The sequence below is a fragment of the Schistocerca gregaria genome, chromosome 2 (assembly GCF_023897955.1).
Source record: "Schistocerca gregaria isolate iqSchGreg1 chromosome 2, iqSchGreg1.2, whole genome shotgun sequence".
NCBI lineage: Eukaryota > Metazoa > Arthropoda > Insecta > Orthoptera > Acrididae > Schistocerca > Schistocerca gregaria.
Window position 1 is genome coordinate 312,216,914 of NC_064921.1, and position 17,019 is coordinate 312,233,932.

The window sequence follows — 17,019 nt, forward strand, 5'->3', positions numbered from 1 at the left end:
GTGGACGGTTCTGGAGAGCGTTGGGGGTGCTGCGCCAGGTCTTCGTCAGAAATCGCAGTTTATTAGAAGTTAAGTGATTGGAGATATGTTGTTCCATTTACTTGTTAAATTCTTCTTGTTTTCTCGGTGAGGTCACCAGCCGCTTTGTTTTGGGGTCGTCCCACCATTCTTCTCCGTTTGCCCTGCCGCGGGAATGTGGTTATTTATGAATTGGGTGGCCCGTTTTTCCCTTGTGGAGTAGGGGCGGGTTAGAGCAATCTGCGGTTCGGGTTGTTCAGTAATCCCCCTGTCAATCTGCCATACGTTAATAGCTGCCTCTGTTATGTTTCTCGGATTCGGCGCTAACGAACTTATTGCCTAAGGTGTAAAGGCCGAATTCCTGAAATATGTTTGTATCTTGCCTATCATCTTGAGAGGTTCAAAAAAATGGTTCAAATGGGTCTGAGAACTATGGGACTTGACATCTATGGTCATCAGTCCCCTAGAACTTAGAACTACTTAAACCTAACTAACCTAAGGACAACACACAACGCCCAGCCATCACGAGGCAGAGAAAATCCCTGACCCCGCCGGAAATCGAACCCGGGAACCCGGGCGCGGGAAGCGAGAACGCTACCGCACGATCACGAGATGTGGGCAATCATCTTGACAGGGGGTGTATGTTTAATGTGGAGCATAATTGTATATCTTATGTAAGACTGCATTTCATGGGTTTGTATTTAAATGGTCATTTTAGTATATAGAGTTGCCACCCTTCCACCATAAGAGTTTTCTTTTAAAAACAAGTTGCACTTTCGGTGGCAAATAATTTTTTTTTTTTTATGTGAGTGGTTTGCACCATTTCCATCCCTCCTACAGGGTGTATAGTTTATGAGTTTGTGTGAGTCGTTAAGATTTTTGGTTTAAGCTAATCTGGTGTGTTGCAGATTTGCACAGTGTAGTCTTTCAGTGGTTGTTGTGAACGGTTGGGACTACGGTAAGTTTCTCAGCCCGAAAGCTCATTTTGTCAAAAAAAATTGTTATTTCTGCCTCTGAATAAATTGTAACTTGATATTTAGAGGGTGCTTTCTGGTTGTAATTTTTAAATCAGTTATTTTTTTAAATAATAAAGAAAGGGTTTTTAGGAATAAAAATTCCATTTGTTGAAAGAAATTTGTTTTCATCACTTACCCACTGGCAACTACTTCCACTCTCACATAGCGTGATTAAATGTGTTAATGTTCTTGATGAATCTCTAGTAAAAAAAAGTCAATTCTTTAAGAAGAGATTTGGAAAGTAAATCCACGGTTCAGTGGCACTTTTTCCAGCTTTTATCACCGTTTCCGTTGCCGATCCTCCGAATCAGAGGTCATTATGCCTTCTTGATGTTCGTGGAAGACTTCGGAATAATGCTCCGTTGAGTCGTCAACGTGTGTAACCACCGAATACTAGGAGACCGAAGAGGCACCGAAGGCAGGGCGCCCTGCAACCGCTGTGGATGTTCCGATGCAACGTCTCTTTCCATGGTTTGCCGTGATCTACTACTGCCCATACGTTCCAGTATGTTTTCGACAGATGTCCTACTTCATCGCAAAATGGCCCGATACAGGCCATGGAGAGCACGGTCGAATTTGGAGGGAGTGGGGGTATCCACATTGGCAGCTGTAACAACCTTTCTGGGTAAGGGATCATCGCATGGGAGCTGTAACAACCTTCTCTGCGCGTACTTAGACCATGTGTGTCCATCCTTTCCACTCCCGGAGCATGTTCGTTGTTATCAGTCTTAGATGACAATCGCCCTAAAAACAGCAATATATAGGTACAACGTAACATGTTTTCGTAGTTCGATCCATATTTGTCTGACACCTTGAGGACGATATGTTTTGAAAATCGATTGTTTTTCAGCCAAAAGGGTTAGAGCCAGCCCATAACGGCGCAATGCGTCGATAACAAGTTCTTCTGGATCTTAGAACAGAAAATCAAAGACTTGAATCGCTTGCAGCCCCTGTCAACGTCAACTGCAACTCCTCCAATATTCCCATCCGAAGTACTTATTGGTGTCGGAGTAATATTTCGTCAGACGCCGCGTCGTCAGGCAGCTTGACATCTCACACATGAAAAATGTGGTAGGATCGTAAACACCGTTAAAACTGCTGCCCTGCGGAAGGCAGATATGTCCAGGTCTCTTACTCAGTTTCTTTACGAGTGCGTGCAGGTGGCTGTAGAGACCATAGCACAACATCAAGGTCATTTAAGCCCAAATGGACTAACGGATCCTCAGTTCAACGTCTATAATTGAGCCTAGATAGTTCAACATCTATAATTCACCCGAGATAGTTGCAATTACGTATCTTTGAGCGTGTCCTGTAATAAGGACCAAAGCCCCAAAAACTATACGGAAGTCAGTCGATCAGGAGTGGAGTCACTGGAAGACACATAGTATGCGGAGTAGAATGTTCTACGATAATAACCAATGCATTCGCAGTCCCGAATATGAACCACCCCCCGGTGGATAAAGGAATGACTACAATGAAAATTTGTAGCGAACCGGGATCTGAACCTTGATTTCCCTCTTTATGCTAGCGGTCGTCTTACCCGATTCGGTTATCCATGCACGACTCACAGCCAGTCGCAATTTTTTTTATGTCATCGCCTATGTGACGTACCTGTACTCGTATATCCCATTAATGTTATCCGCACACAGGGGAGATACTCATTTGTATATTTACATCACGTCTGCAGTCTCGTCAAGATACTTAAAGCATAATGCCTTTTCGACGTAAAATAGTGAGAAGATGCTATGAAGGCTTGCGGCAGGCATTCAATACAGTTCGAAATTGTCGTTTAGTGGAAAAAACACAGGCTTTTAAAATGCCGGACCAGAGTTACGACCGGAATTAGGAGTTTGTAGGAGATAGAACACAGTATGTTATACTTACCTGGACTTCGTCTGGTGAAAACACAATTTGTTGAATACCACAAAGAAGATTCATAGGATTCTTACTGTTTACGATGCATACACTTGTTAACGTGGGAAGATCCACTATGCTTTCTGCAGACAATGCTGTTTAGTGGCAGGATTATTGCAGATCCACTTCGTGCCTCAGTCTTCTCTGCCCTTTTAACAACGTATGTGAATACACGTTTCCCGCAAAGTAAATACGTGATGAAATGTACCGTTTTATAATGATCAAATGAAAATTATTGTGCCAAAGTGTCTTATTTATGACACGAAAGGATGTACGACGTGACAATTCGTATTATAAACATTTTATCGGAAAAGATTATTGGCATCTAACTATGTTATGCTAATACCGTTTCTTTGGATGCCTTCTCTTGAATTGTGATCTGTTCAGCGTGTTACAGAATTTGATTAATCCTGTGGATGTAGAGGTGTCCATGTGTGAGCATAAAAATTATTTATGTATCCTGATTTCGTAAATCTGTTTGCTGGTAAAATAATTACCATCAGTGAGCGTGAGGGACGGGAGGGTGGCAGGGTTGGGGGGGGGGGGGGGGGGGAGGGGGAGTGAGTCTGTTTCATCCATGATCCTTTATGCTGAAGGTACTGGTGCCCACAGGAAGGTCGCAACGCCCGAAGACTGTAGAGAATTGCAGGAAGACCTGCGGAGGATCGATGATTGGCGTAGAGTCTGGCAGTTGATCTTGAACATCGACAAATGTAGCATATTTCACGAGAATCGGCTGAGAGATCCATTGTTGTTCGATTTATGCTGCAAGTAAAAATAGCCGGAAACAGTAAAACCGTTAAATATGTATGAATAACCGCGAGGAGCAGCCAAAAGTAGAATGACCACCAGAAACAGTTTTAAGAAAATCAGGTGCTAAGTTGAGATTCATTGAAAGAAACTTAAGAAAATGTAATTGATCCACAAAGGAATTTGAGACTTTTAAAAAGTAGGACTAACAGAAAAGATAGAGAAGTCTCAAGGAAGAGCGGTATGTTTCGTCACGCGATCATTTAGCAAGCGCGAGATGTTGCCGAGCTGATTACCAATGCCACTGGCAGACACCACAACAGAGGTGTTCCGTATCACACAGAGGTCTCCTATTGAAATTCCGACATAGTACATTGAAGAAAATTCGGGCAACATATTACTTCCTCCAACATATGTTTTGCCGGCCTTGGTGGCCGAGCGGTTCTAGGCGCTACAATCTGGAAACGCGCGACCACTACGGTCGCAGGTTCGAATCCTGCCTCGGGCATGGATGTGTGTGATATCCTTAGGTTCGTTAGGTTTAAGTAGTTCTAAGTTCTAGGGGACTCATGACCTCAGATGTTAAGTCCCATAGGGCTCAAAGCCATTTGAACCAACATATGTTTTGCGAAACGACCACGACGAGGAATACAGAGAAATTCAAGCTCATCTGAAAACTAACCGATACTCGCTCGTCCCACATACCATTCTCGTTTGCAATTTGTAAGCGGAAAATATTTGTGGTAGCAAAGGCACCCTCCACCACACATCGTAAGATTCCTTTCTGAGTATAAATGTAGATGAACAGGAAGAAGGAAGCGCTTTGTATTTTTTTTAATAAAACTTGGGAATGTCAGTATAGCGAAGAAAATAACTCTGATGGAATAAGATTGACCCGTTTTTCAGTCCGTGCATAAAGTAAAATGTTACTTGTAAAACTTCATAAAAAACATAGCTTCTTTTTATGTGCATAAAACTGTTTCCTTTAAAGTTGTTGCTTTACTCAAGTCATACACACAATTGTGAACTGGAGGCTGATTTTAGCATTACGCTAAGCCAGTTAAAGCTCTAGGTCCTTGATTCTCTGATCTTACTTGTTTCCTTTAGGTTCATGAGAACAGACCTGTCGAATCCTCCCATCACTAGAACAAACCTCTTGCGCCCACTCGGGCTTGCGAGGACATTCCCAGTCTCCGAATTAGCAGTGCTATGTTTCCTTTCTTTAACTCTCGGCTTATTCTTGGGATTCTGATCGTTGAGAACTTGGCTTTTCTGTTGTGGTACCGCTTGACATTTGGTCTTTCTGGGTAGTGGCTACCTCACGACGATCTGGTGTCGCCAGATATCATTATCACAGCGTAATATCATCTAGTTGGTGCCTTTTATTGGTTTATGTAAAGAAGAGAAAATGAAAGTAATATTATAAGTTTACTCTTAAGTGTTGCAAGATGAAGTTCAGGAAATTGTAACTGTAGGTCAAATTGAACGTATGGAGCTTGAAGCAAAACATCGAGAAAAAATTCAGTACAACACACGGAAGGAGAGTGTCACACGAAAGATCACAAAAGCTAGTCCATTATCACCACCGAGCAAGAGAGCTGATAAAATTAAAAATACAGGCTATATTTGACGAAAGCAGAATTGAAACCGAAACGAACCTTAACACCACTTAATTAACTGGAAACGAAAAGAAGATGAAGAATAGGAATAAGAACAATTGTAACTTTACTGAGTGTAATTTCCTGCACAGAACCCACCAACATTTAATTAAAAGTGATCATACTCTGATGGGTATTTATATTTATACCAGTTTTAGAAATTAATAAAATGAACTTTAGCTCTGAGAGGCATACCTTCACTTTTAGCCTAAATGTGTTTTTCGTAAGGTAATGATTTCTGAACAATAGTCTCAATGATAAATGCAATGCTAATCGACATGCCGACATATCTTCATTATAAAAGTTGTAGAGGATATATCCTCATACAGTCAACTGGAACAATGGTATAAATAATATAGCCCCACTTCTACACTTTCTGTTGTGAAATTGTGAAGTCTTAAATCTAAATGACGGTTACTAGTTTTTACGGGGCAATCTTCGATATCAAATATGAGTCATAAAAGGATTGGACCGACGCTTCTCAGCCTACATGAATATACAATTTTGTACGTCTCCATTTATTACTACCTCAACACAAGTTTTGTTGGCAACAGTATCGCATGTTTGAAAAACTGAAAGTTTAAACAGGAAACTGATAGAACAGGAGGGTGATAATGTACGTCGTACCCGTCAAACCTCATGGAATTAAAATGGAAGCCTTAACGTCATTAATATTTGTTGTTGAGTTAGATTGTTTCTGCATATTCGGAATGGCTCATGCGTGCTCTGCTGGTCATGCTTTTATTTTCATGATACCGTCCGACACGCGCGCGCGCAGCTATAAACTGTATTTTGCAGTACAAGAGGTGAACATTGTAAATGTTTTAGTCTGTGCTCGTTTCAAAAAAAGTAATTCTAAACGTCAAACACACACTTGCGTGCTTCTACAGCATCAACTACGCACAGGTATTTCCGATATTTAAATTACTTTATTAAGTTAGTGTAGGTCACAACATTTGAGCACAGTTTCGTAGTAACATGTGTGTCCACCCAAAATCTACTGCAGCCAATATGAAGTTTCATACAAGTAAATCGGGCAACTTACTGACACCACATAAAGAACCTGCCCTGAACAAATCCATCCATTACACCGCATAAACGAAAACCCAATGGCAGGTAGTAAAAAGAACTGTTTCCTTCTGTTTCTCTTCATCGTATGAACTTCAGGATGTTCTGTTTCCACTTCTTTCCTGCCCACCTGGTTTCCTTGTCTCTCTCCAATATCGCTATTTTCACGATTTGTCACACTAATATGAGCATCACCTACGTTCGACGTCGACGTGTGATAATCACTCACAGATGACAGGTGGCGGTACTAGAAATGGAGGGGATACAAAGAGTGTCTGTGAGACGCGGGTAACAGTCCAGTCGTTGTCGTAATTCAGAAAGGGAGAGGTTTATCTGTCATTGGCTTTCGGGCCAAGGGTGGAATAACTTCCTAAGTGACTATGTTTGTAAGCTCTTTGCGTGCCCCAGTAGTAAAATAGCTCTATCCAAATCGGCTCAGGGGCAACTGTGGTGCACCACAGGCCATAGGTCACAAGGACTGAGCGACTACTGCGGAGGTGTGTACGGACGCATAGACACGCAAATGTTAAGCGACTGACCGCCCAGATGAACCAAGATGGTATCAAAAGACTCTCCTGAACGAGCGTTCACCGAACGTTGCTGCGTTTGGGTCTCCGCAGTATTCACGTGGTTCAAAAATGTGTACTGACTGTTTTCCATCGTCGATGGAGACTGGGATTTCCACGCCAGTACCACAAGCGGTCGTCCACTGATTGTCGACTGGTGGGCTTTTGAGACGAATCCTGGTTTGTGCTGCACTGGACAAATGGACGTTGGCGTGTACGGCGTGAAACGTCTGAAAGCAAATCAAATACGCTGCAACCAGGAGGGAGCGTTATGCTTCTGGGAATGTTTTCGTGTAATTCTCTGGGTGATCCCTTTATTCTGGAATGCACAGTCGATCTGTCCTTGGGGACGAAGTACCTCCCTGCATGCAGTTTGCTTTTCCCCAGCAGGATGTCCTCTTCCAGCAGAACAAAGCAACACGTCACACAGCTCGCTCTGTACTCGTGCGAGCCTACTTCGAAGAGCACCAGGATGGGTTTACCGTTTTCCCATCGGCACCAAACTCCCAGATTTAAACGAAGACGAGAATCTATGGGACCACCTGAATCGCGTAGTTCGTGTTATACTGGAGCTAAGATAGCCCCTGAGGGCCGGCAACCCATATTACACCACAGAGGACGAGGTTGTCTATATCGAAGGCGTACCAAAAGCACCAAGGTAAACACCAGCTATTTACATACAAGATGATGGAAACAGACATTCCGAGCACTACTTCCTGCATGGGGTGCTCGATCCACGGCCTGCCGGAAGTATCACTACGCCAAAACTTGATTGGCTAGAGACAGCTATTTAGGGGCTAGAACCAGCCCCAAAGTTCAGTTCCTCTGGATGCCGACTTCGTGTACTTCGACCGCTGAAGATTACGCCTTCGACTATGAATTGGACGCTTACTAGTGTGTGTGTGTGTCACCACGAACCTTTGTTGAAAATTAGAAGTGAACTTTTGTTTGCCTCAATTAGGAGACTTTTACTTGCATCGTTATTGTTACCTATCGTTTTTTGTTCAGCCATCAACCTTGTGAACGTACGTCAATAAAAGTTGTGTTTGTGAAAAATAGCGAATTGTCAGTCACAACAGTTCACAATATGGATCTTCAGCCGAGAATCATAGCGTAACTGGGCACAGCACTGGATTCAGCGTGGCTCCACATTCCTGTCTGTAACTTCCCGAAACTCGTTGACCCTCTTCCTGCACATTTCGCAATGTAAAAGGTGGTTCAGGCTGTTGACAGGTGGTCACATTAAGATACTATGTATAAACTAACCATAATTCTGAAAACGCTATGCTTTGAATAACCAACGAAATGATAGATTCTACGAGTTGGAGCGTAGAGTGTCATAAGTCTGGATATAGTAGGAAAACTAGAAAATCTGGAAAGGGAAATACAAAAAGCTAAATGTAAATGTAGCGGACGTCAATAAAGAAAAATGGATAGGACGTAACCATTACTTGTCAGACGAATAAAGAAAAATGGAAAGAAATTAACCATTACTGGTCAGACGAATACAGGATAAAATCAATAGCAACAGAGTATCTGGTAATAGGAGTACGATTCGTTATGAATAGGAAGGTAGGTCGGAAAGTCAGTTATTTTGGACAGTTCAGTGATGGGAACATTCTTACCAGAATCGATAGCAAACCAGCGATGATACAGATATACATGCCGACGTCACAAGCAGGAGATGGGTAGATTATGGCTAGTCAGAGATTCTGATATCAATTATTGGATTTAAGGCGTGTCCAGGAACAAATATAGACTCAGATAACAGCTAAGTAACGATAAGAGTATAAGGGATTCGTCCGGAAGAATCAACGTAGAAAGAAACGTGATATTGAAACATGAAATACTGAGGAATAATGATGTATATTTGAAGTTTTCTTGGACTGTAAACAAGGTGACTATGTGTGCAACAGTAGGTAGCTTATAAGAAAAGTATACAAGGAAAGTAATGTCCAAGATATCTTGGGTAACGGAAGAAGTACTTCAACTGGCTTACGAAAGAAGTCGTAGAGAAATAACTGAAAGAGTTGAAAACAAATAATTTGCCAGGTCCTGATGGAATCCTAATACAGTTTTGCAAAGAGCTTAATTATCTTGCGTTTATCGCGAATCTCTTGCCCACCGCAAAGTCTCAAGCGGCTGAAAAAAAGCGCAGGTGACTCCTGAGTGAAAGAAGACGAAACGAAAGGACCCGCAAAATTACAAACCTACATCCTTAACATCGGCTTCTGAGTTCGAATATAATAAATTTCCTTCTTTTTTTTTCTTTTTTCTGTAATCAGTCTCTGACTGGTTTTATGCGAGCCGCGACGAATTTCTTTGCCGTGTCATCCTCTTCATCTCAGAATACCACTTGCAACCAATGTCCTCAATTATCTGCTGGATGTATTCCCATCTGCGTCTTCCTCTACAGGTTTTGTCCTCTACGGCTCCCTCTAGTACGATGGAAGTCTCAACAGATGTCCTATCATCCTGTCCCTTCTCTCCTTGTCAGTGTTTTCCACATATTCCTTCCTTCTCTGATTCTGCTCAGGACCTCCTCATTCCTTACCTTATCAATCCACTTTTCTAGAGATCGAAAAGCTTGTCTCTGAATTATTTCCGTTTTACAAAGCATCGCTCTCGTAAAATTCAGATGATCTTTTCTTACATGACATCCGGCGAACTACGGATGTAGGGCAACAGGCAGGTTTCATATTTCTAGATTTCCGAAAAGCATTGGACACGGTACCGAGCTGTTAAAGGAGGCACATGTATTAGGAATAGTTTCTAAAATAAATGAATGGCTAGAAGACTTCTTAGGTAATAGACACCCGTATGTTGTCCTCGACTCCGAGTGTTCATCAGAGACAATGGTATCTCCTGTAGCGCCCCAGTGCAGTGTGATAAGGCCACTATTATTTCATATATACATAAATGTTCTGACGGATAGGGTGGACAGCAAACTGATGTTCATGATGCTGTAATGTACGAGAAGGGGTCGAAGGTGAGTAACTGTAGGATAATACAACATGACTTAGACAAAATTTCTAGTTCGTGTGATGAATAGCAGTTGGCTCTTAATGCAGAAAACTGTAAGTTCATGTATATGAGTAGGAAAAACAAATATGTGATATTCGGATACAGCATTAGCAGAGTCCTGTTTGACATAGTCACGACGTTTAAATATCTGCTCATAACATACTAAAGCGACAAAAAATGGTTCAAATGGCTCCGTGCACTATGGGACTTACCTTCTGAGGTCATCAGTCCCCTAGAACTTAGAACTACTTAAAACTAACTAAACTAAGGACATCACACACATCCATGGCCGAGGCAGGATTCGAACCTGCGACCGTAGCGGTCCCGCGGTTCCAGAATGTAGCACCTAGAACCGATCGGCCACTCCGGCCAGCTCTAAAGCCACTCGAAATGAAAGAAGGATGTGAATATTGTGCTAGGGAAGGCGAATATTCGACTTCGGCTCATTAGGAGAATTTTAGGAAAGTGTGGTTCATTTGTAAAGGAGACAGCATATAGCACGCTGGTGCTTTCTTAAGTATTGTTCGAGTGTTTGGTATCTACATCAGGTGGGATGAAAGGAAGACATCGAAGCTATTCAGAAGCGTGCTGCTAGATTTGCTTCTCGTAGGTTCTAATAACACGCAAGTGTTAACGCGATGCTTCGGAACTCAAATTATAATCCCTTGAGAGAAGGCGAGAAACAGTTTTGAGAAAATTTAGAGAACCGGCATTTGAAGCTGACTGCAGAACGATCCTACTGTTGTCAACGTACATTTCGCGAAGATAATGTACAAAATTCTGGGTCTCACAGGAGACATATAGACAGCCTACGTACCTGCAGCATGCTATGGGTAAAAAAATAAGTCCACAACTTGTCTTACAATTGAAATAAATTGTTGCAGCTCCGTCAAAAGACGTATTGAGAGTTTTCTTTCTTTATTTGTTAATGGTGACTAATTTCGGGCACCTGTGTCCATTTTCAAACCATCCGTACATGCCTAGGTAGAAAAACTGCCTCTATAGTGATGATCAAAGTGGTACTATGGCCAGCTCAGCAACACTAAATATACCACACTGGTCAGACGTTAGGAAACTCATCCTATTCGTCCTATGTGGTGTATTTACTGTTGTTCAGTCGGCCATAGTGCCGTTTTGATCATCTCTGCAGGGGCATTTCCTGTACACAGGCTACATCGCCTGCATTTATCGCACTTAACGATAAGAGTAAAAAAGGACACAGGTTTTCGAAACTATTCACCATCAAGAAATAAAGAAAGATACTTCTCAATGCTACTTATGACGGATCGAGAACTATTTATTTCAATATAGATAATCGTTTTTCCCTCGCACTATCTGCGAGTGGGATAGAAAAGGAAGCGACTTGTAGTCATACGCGGTACCCTCCTCCACGCACCGTACGGCAGCTTGCGGATTATGTATGTAGATATAGATGTAGAAGTATGCCTTATTAATGTCTTGGCTGCTTTTCCAGACGAATAATACAAGAATAATAGTTGATTTAGGACTATAACATCAAAAGGCGATTTTAACAGTGCTTGGTCTTTGCCACAGAAACCTCCCCCTTAACGTTAAATGTAAACAGTTCAAGACTGAATTGCTTTCGTGGATGAGTAAATTGCAGGACTGCAGGATGTAGGTACGGTTCTGCTTGAAGACCCTTATCGTATCAGATAAATTTTCTCAAGTAAATATACTCACATTGCTAGGATACAGTATTATGTTAGTGTCAAAATTTTCAGACAATTTATCTTCAAATAATTTTTTCTGCAACAAAATAACATTCAACTCGTACTTAAATCCACAATCATATAGATGAGTTTCATATTACTTGAATGATTATGAAATAGTTGTGTGGAATTTTTAATCTAATCGGAAACTGATATTGTAGAGTTACAGCCAATAACCTGTCATACCTTCTGCTATTAAAAAGTTTCCTGTCTCCATAGTGTAGTTACAAATAGTATGTCCTCGTTTCCTCTACACTGTTAGGTTCGTTCTCACTCAAACTAACATACTCAAGGATGACAGTTCGCGATTAAGCTTCAGAGACATTATTTCCAAAGTTATTTCTTTTTATTTAAGATTACGTGTTTTTTATAAACTGGTGATTACTTTTAGACCTAACACTCCTTCCAATGAAGATGAAAACTATCCTTTTTTAACATTCTTGCAAGTACTCAATAATAAAGGAAGTGGGGAAAAAATCCAGATACTATGGAACAAATAAAGGCCATGGAAAAAAATAATGAGACGGTAGAAAACAGTAAGAGAGAAACACAGGCAGAGAGTTGCCTCTCGTAGCACCACAGAACTGTACAAACAATTCTCTAGATAGAGTGAAGAGCACTGAGCTCCTCAAGGACTCTTGACCATCGCTGAGCCAGGTCGAGTTCTCCCGCTCGAGGTAAAAGCTTTGTCAGGAAGCAGCAGAGTTTTAAGCACCTAACGGCGGTCTCTGTTTTACCCCTACTTACAGAGAGCGTATGCCATCTGAAATAATTTTTTTAATGTTGACTTATTATTATTGATGTTCTGAAACATGTCTACTTTTGTAAATATACCGAAATTATACACAAATCAATGTGAAAACCAGTGTTTTGAATTTATTTCAATTATAGTCTTTTGCTTCATGAGACAAGGTACATTCAGCATTAGTTGACCAAATTGATTTTCTGCTACACTTAGCGCCTAAAACAACGTAAACATCATTATTTTATTCTCCTCACTATAATAAACTATCCTCCTTACGGCTCGTTTCAAGTGAAATTAAATTGGCATCTGTAGCTTACCATGAACATCACCTCTAAATACTGGCAAAAACTTTCTCCTTCGCATGGTTCTTAACAACTTTGTTTAAATCTATCCTGCATTTCATTGTTTAAATCTATCCTGCATTTAAATGCTTTCATAATTTTTGGGACTTGTCTTTCTTTAAAACCAAGAATTATTTAAATTGTGTTCATGAAATTGGGTATTTAGGTGTCCTTCCTATTGTCAATATCTGAATCACAGTTGTCAGTGACGGCTCCATTTCTGTCATTTTCTGTTACTTTCTTCGTCAGGTTGTACGTTCGTATATCTATGTTAAGTATGCTGCCCATTCCAAATAATAAACTTTTATTTCTAGTAGCCTGTGGACATCAGCAATGTGTTCTATTCCCTTACAACAGTTACAAAGTATTTAAAATTTAGAACATTGTCCTACTTTCTAACTCGTCAAATCTACTTGTATTTATTACAGTTGGTAGTTAAGTAATTACATTTTCCACATTGTAAAATGTATACCTTCACCGCCGGAATTGTCACAATTAATAAAATATTCCGGGATATTATGAGTGGTCAAAGGAATTTCACAACTTGTTCTCAAGTCCCCGAAGACGAATTCACGGAACGCAGATACTGATGGCTACTCTACGCAAGTATCGATGTATCTGTTTGTCTGTACATGGAGTGCATACGGGCCTGAAGATGGGACTATTGAGATGACGAAACTGATTGTCTGAATGAAATTACTTCTCAAACGATACGGCTTTTGGCAGTTTTCCTTAGTAAACTGAAAATTGTCGACAAATTCGGCTGAGAACAAGTGAATGACAACTGAGACTTGACACAACAGCAGTATTTACAACGTATTTTAATACATTTGAAAAGTGTTATTTGCAAACGAATTTGTGCAAAATGTTGTTGTTGTTGTGGTCTTCAGTCCTGAGACTGGTTTGATGCAGCTCTCCATGCTACTCTATCTTGTGCAAGCTTCTTCATCTCCCAGTACCTACTGCAAGCTAAATCCTTCTGAATCTGCTTAGTGTAGTCATCTCTTGGTCTCCCTCTATGATTTTTACCTTCCATGCTGCCCTCCAATACTAAACTGGTGATCCCTTGGTGCCTCAGAACATGTCCTACCAACCGATCCCTTCTTCTGGTCAAATTGTGCCACAACCTTCTCTTCTCCGCAATCCTGTGCAAAATATGTGTCATGTTTTGTATACTTCTCACTCACGGGAACACACATGAAAAAAGGATTTGTGAAAGATAAATGTAAGTAATCGCAAATATAGTCTTGAAACAGACAAGTATCATAACAAAATTACTGCCAGATATAACATTTTGTGTTCATTCGCCAACCAAATTGCAGATGATAACCAATCAGAACCGCATAATGTGTGGAGGATCCTGAATAACCACATAACAGAAAATTAAGATAATGACAACAAGAAACAAAATCTGTTTTAGACCCTATTTTCTTTGAATAGTAATCAAAAAAACATGTGCAACTTTACAGATTTCAAGAAAAACAAATTAACTGTCAATGACACAATGGTGCTACAAAAATTTTTCTAGAAACATAAACAATACAAGAGCAGCACACCAAAATCATGAATATTACCCTGTTGTATTAAATCCCTTACAGAGGAAATTAGCCTAAAATGGTTCAAATGGCTCTGAGCACTATGGGACTTAACATCTATGGTCATCTGTCCCCTAGAACTTAGAACTACTTAAACCTAACTAACCTAAGGACATCACACAACACCCAGTAATCACGAGGCAGAGAAAATCCCTGACCCCGCCGGGATTCGAACCCGGGAACACGGGCGTGGGAAGAGAGAACGATACCGCACGACCACGAGCTGCGGACAAAAAGAGCCTAAATTTGAAGATAGATTAAGAAAATTTCCGTTGAATGCTGTAGTTTACTTAGTGCAACAGTATTATATTCTTTCCTGTGAAGTGAACAAAATTATCTTTTAGAGTACGTGTAGACATCGCTATATGGCGTGGAACCACATTTATACTCTAATTAAATTAATAGCATGTAAAATCACTAATTCTATGTCATTACGGAAGCACTGTATTGTGAAATGTGGAAAATGTCACAAGTAGTAATACATACATTACGACCAAGAGGTTCTAGGTGCTTCAGTCCGGAACCCCGCTGCTGCTACCGTCGTAGGTTCGAATCCTGCCTCGGACATGGATGTGTGTTATGTCCTTAGGTTAGCTAGGTGTAAGTAGTTTTAAGTGTAGGGGACTGACGACCTCAGATGTTAAGTCCCATAGTTCGTAGAGCCATTTGAACCATTACGGGCTACTATGCCGTCATCTAAGGGATTTCACTTCTGAAACCTACGTTTCGTCCACGTCTGCGAAGGACAGTTTCAACGGGGATTGTAGCATTCTTGAATGTTCCATTCACACCCTGGTTCGCCGCTGAGTACAGCAAAATTCCGCTTCCGCTAGCTTCGGCGCAGTGGCGTGACGCCACATGTTTTGAATACGTGAGCGCAACTGGCCGTTGTCGACTGCCGTCGTCCGCTGTTACTATCATCCAATGGTGGGAGAATGGTACACATCTTCTTCAGCATCTGAATCCAAATTTCATTCAGTTACAAGCATTTTCCACTACAATTTCTTTCGTTGCGTTTAGTTCCTGCGTGATGTTCAGCTTGCTTAAGGGCTTTTTGTTTAACAGTGGGACATGAGTCTGGAGCTAGACTGCTTGTGTGTTAATGTGTTGTTTGTTTGATTGTGAATGGCGGAGCCTGTGGTTGTCACTTTCCTGTCTGTTGTACAGTAATAAGTTTTGTTTATTGTTTTTAAGGTATGAACAGGAAAATTTAGTGTGTTGTGTGTTTCTTTTTTTTATGTGAAGCGAATGTTTGGCGGAAAGCTGTTAATTTCATTGCGTAGTTGTTTTATGTGTGCATATGGTTCATCTACCACGCATTGTATGTTTTCATAATGATACCAGTACCTAACTCTCTACTGTTTTTTTTATTTACTATCTGTTTGAAGATCCTGTCCTCCTATGTTGTCCATAAATATGTTGGCTAAATGACTGCTAGTCGATGATTTCATTGGCATTCCTGCGTGTTCAACAAAAATTAATTTCTTGTCCTTATGGTCCTGAGTGTTGTAGCTATGTCGTCATTTTCCTTGCATTACGTTTAGTGTGTCCGGTGTGTTGCGTTGTTGTTTGAGGCTTTGTGTGATGATTTAATTGTTTTATCTACTGAAATGCAAGTGTATATTGATGTGACATCAAACCTTATAAGGCTTGCTACGTCGAGTACGTCTATGTTCTTGGTTCTGTCTATTAATTTCTTTCAATTTCTCAGGTTGCTGTTGTTTTCCAAAACATGTTTTCATTACTAATGTGTGTCTGAGTGATGGGCTGTGTGATAGGATGAAGCATTTCTGAAGGTAGTGACTGCCCATCATCATCATCATCATTTAAGACTGATTATGCCTTTCAGCTTTCAGTCTGGAGCATAGCCCCCTTATAAAATTCCTCCACGATCCCCTATTCAGTGCTAACATTGGTGCCTCTTCTGATGTTAAACCTATTACTTCGAAATCATTCTTAACCGAATCCAGGTACCTTCTCCTTGGTCTGCCCCAACTCCTCCTACCCTCTACTGCTGAACCCATGAGTCTCTTGGGTAACCTTGCTTCTCCCATACGTGTAAAATGGCCGCCCCACCTAAGCCTGTTCGCCCTGACTGCTACATCTATAGAGTTCATTCCCAGTTTTTCTTTGATTTCCTCGTTGTGGACACCCTCCCGCCTTTGTTCCCATCTACTAGTACCTGTAATCATCCTAGCTACTTTCATATCCGTAACCTCAACCTTGTTGATAAGGTAACCTGAATCCACCCAGCTTTCGCTTCCATACAACAAAGTTGGTCGAAAGATTGAACGGTGCACAGATAACTTAGTCTTGGTACTGACTTGCAGAAGAGAGTAGATCGTAGCTGAGCGCTCACTGCATTAGCTTTGCTACACCTCGCTTCCAGTTCTTTCACTATGTTGCCATCCTGTGAGAATATGCATCCTAAGTATTTGAAACCGTCCACCTGTTCTAACTTTGTTCCTCCTATTTGACACTCAATCCGTTTATATTTCTTTCCCACTGACATTACTTTCGTTTTGGAGATGCTAATCTTCATACCATAGTCCTTACATTTCTGATCAAGCTTTGAAACATTACTTTGCAAACTT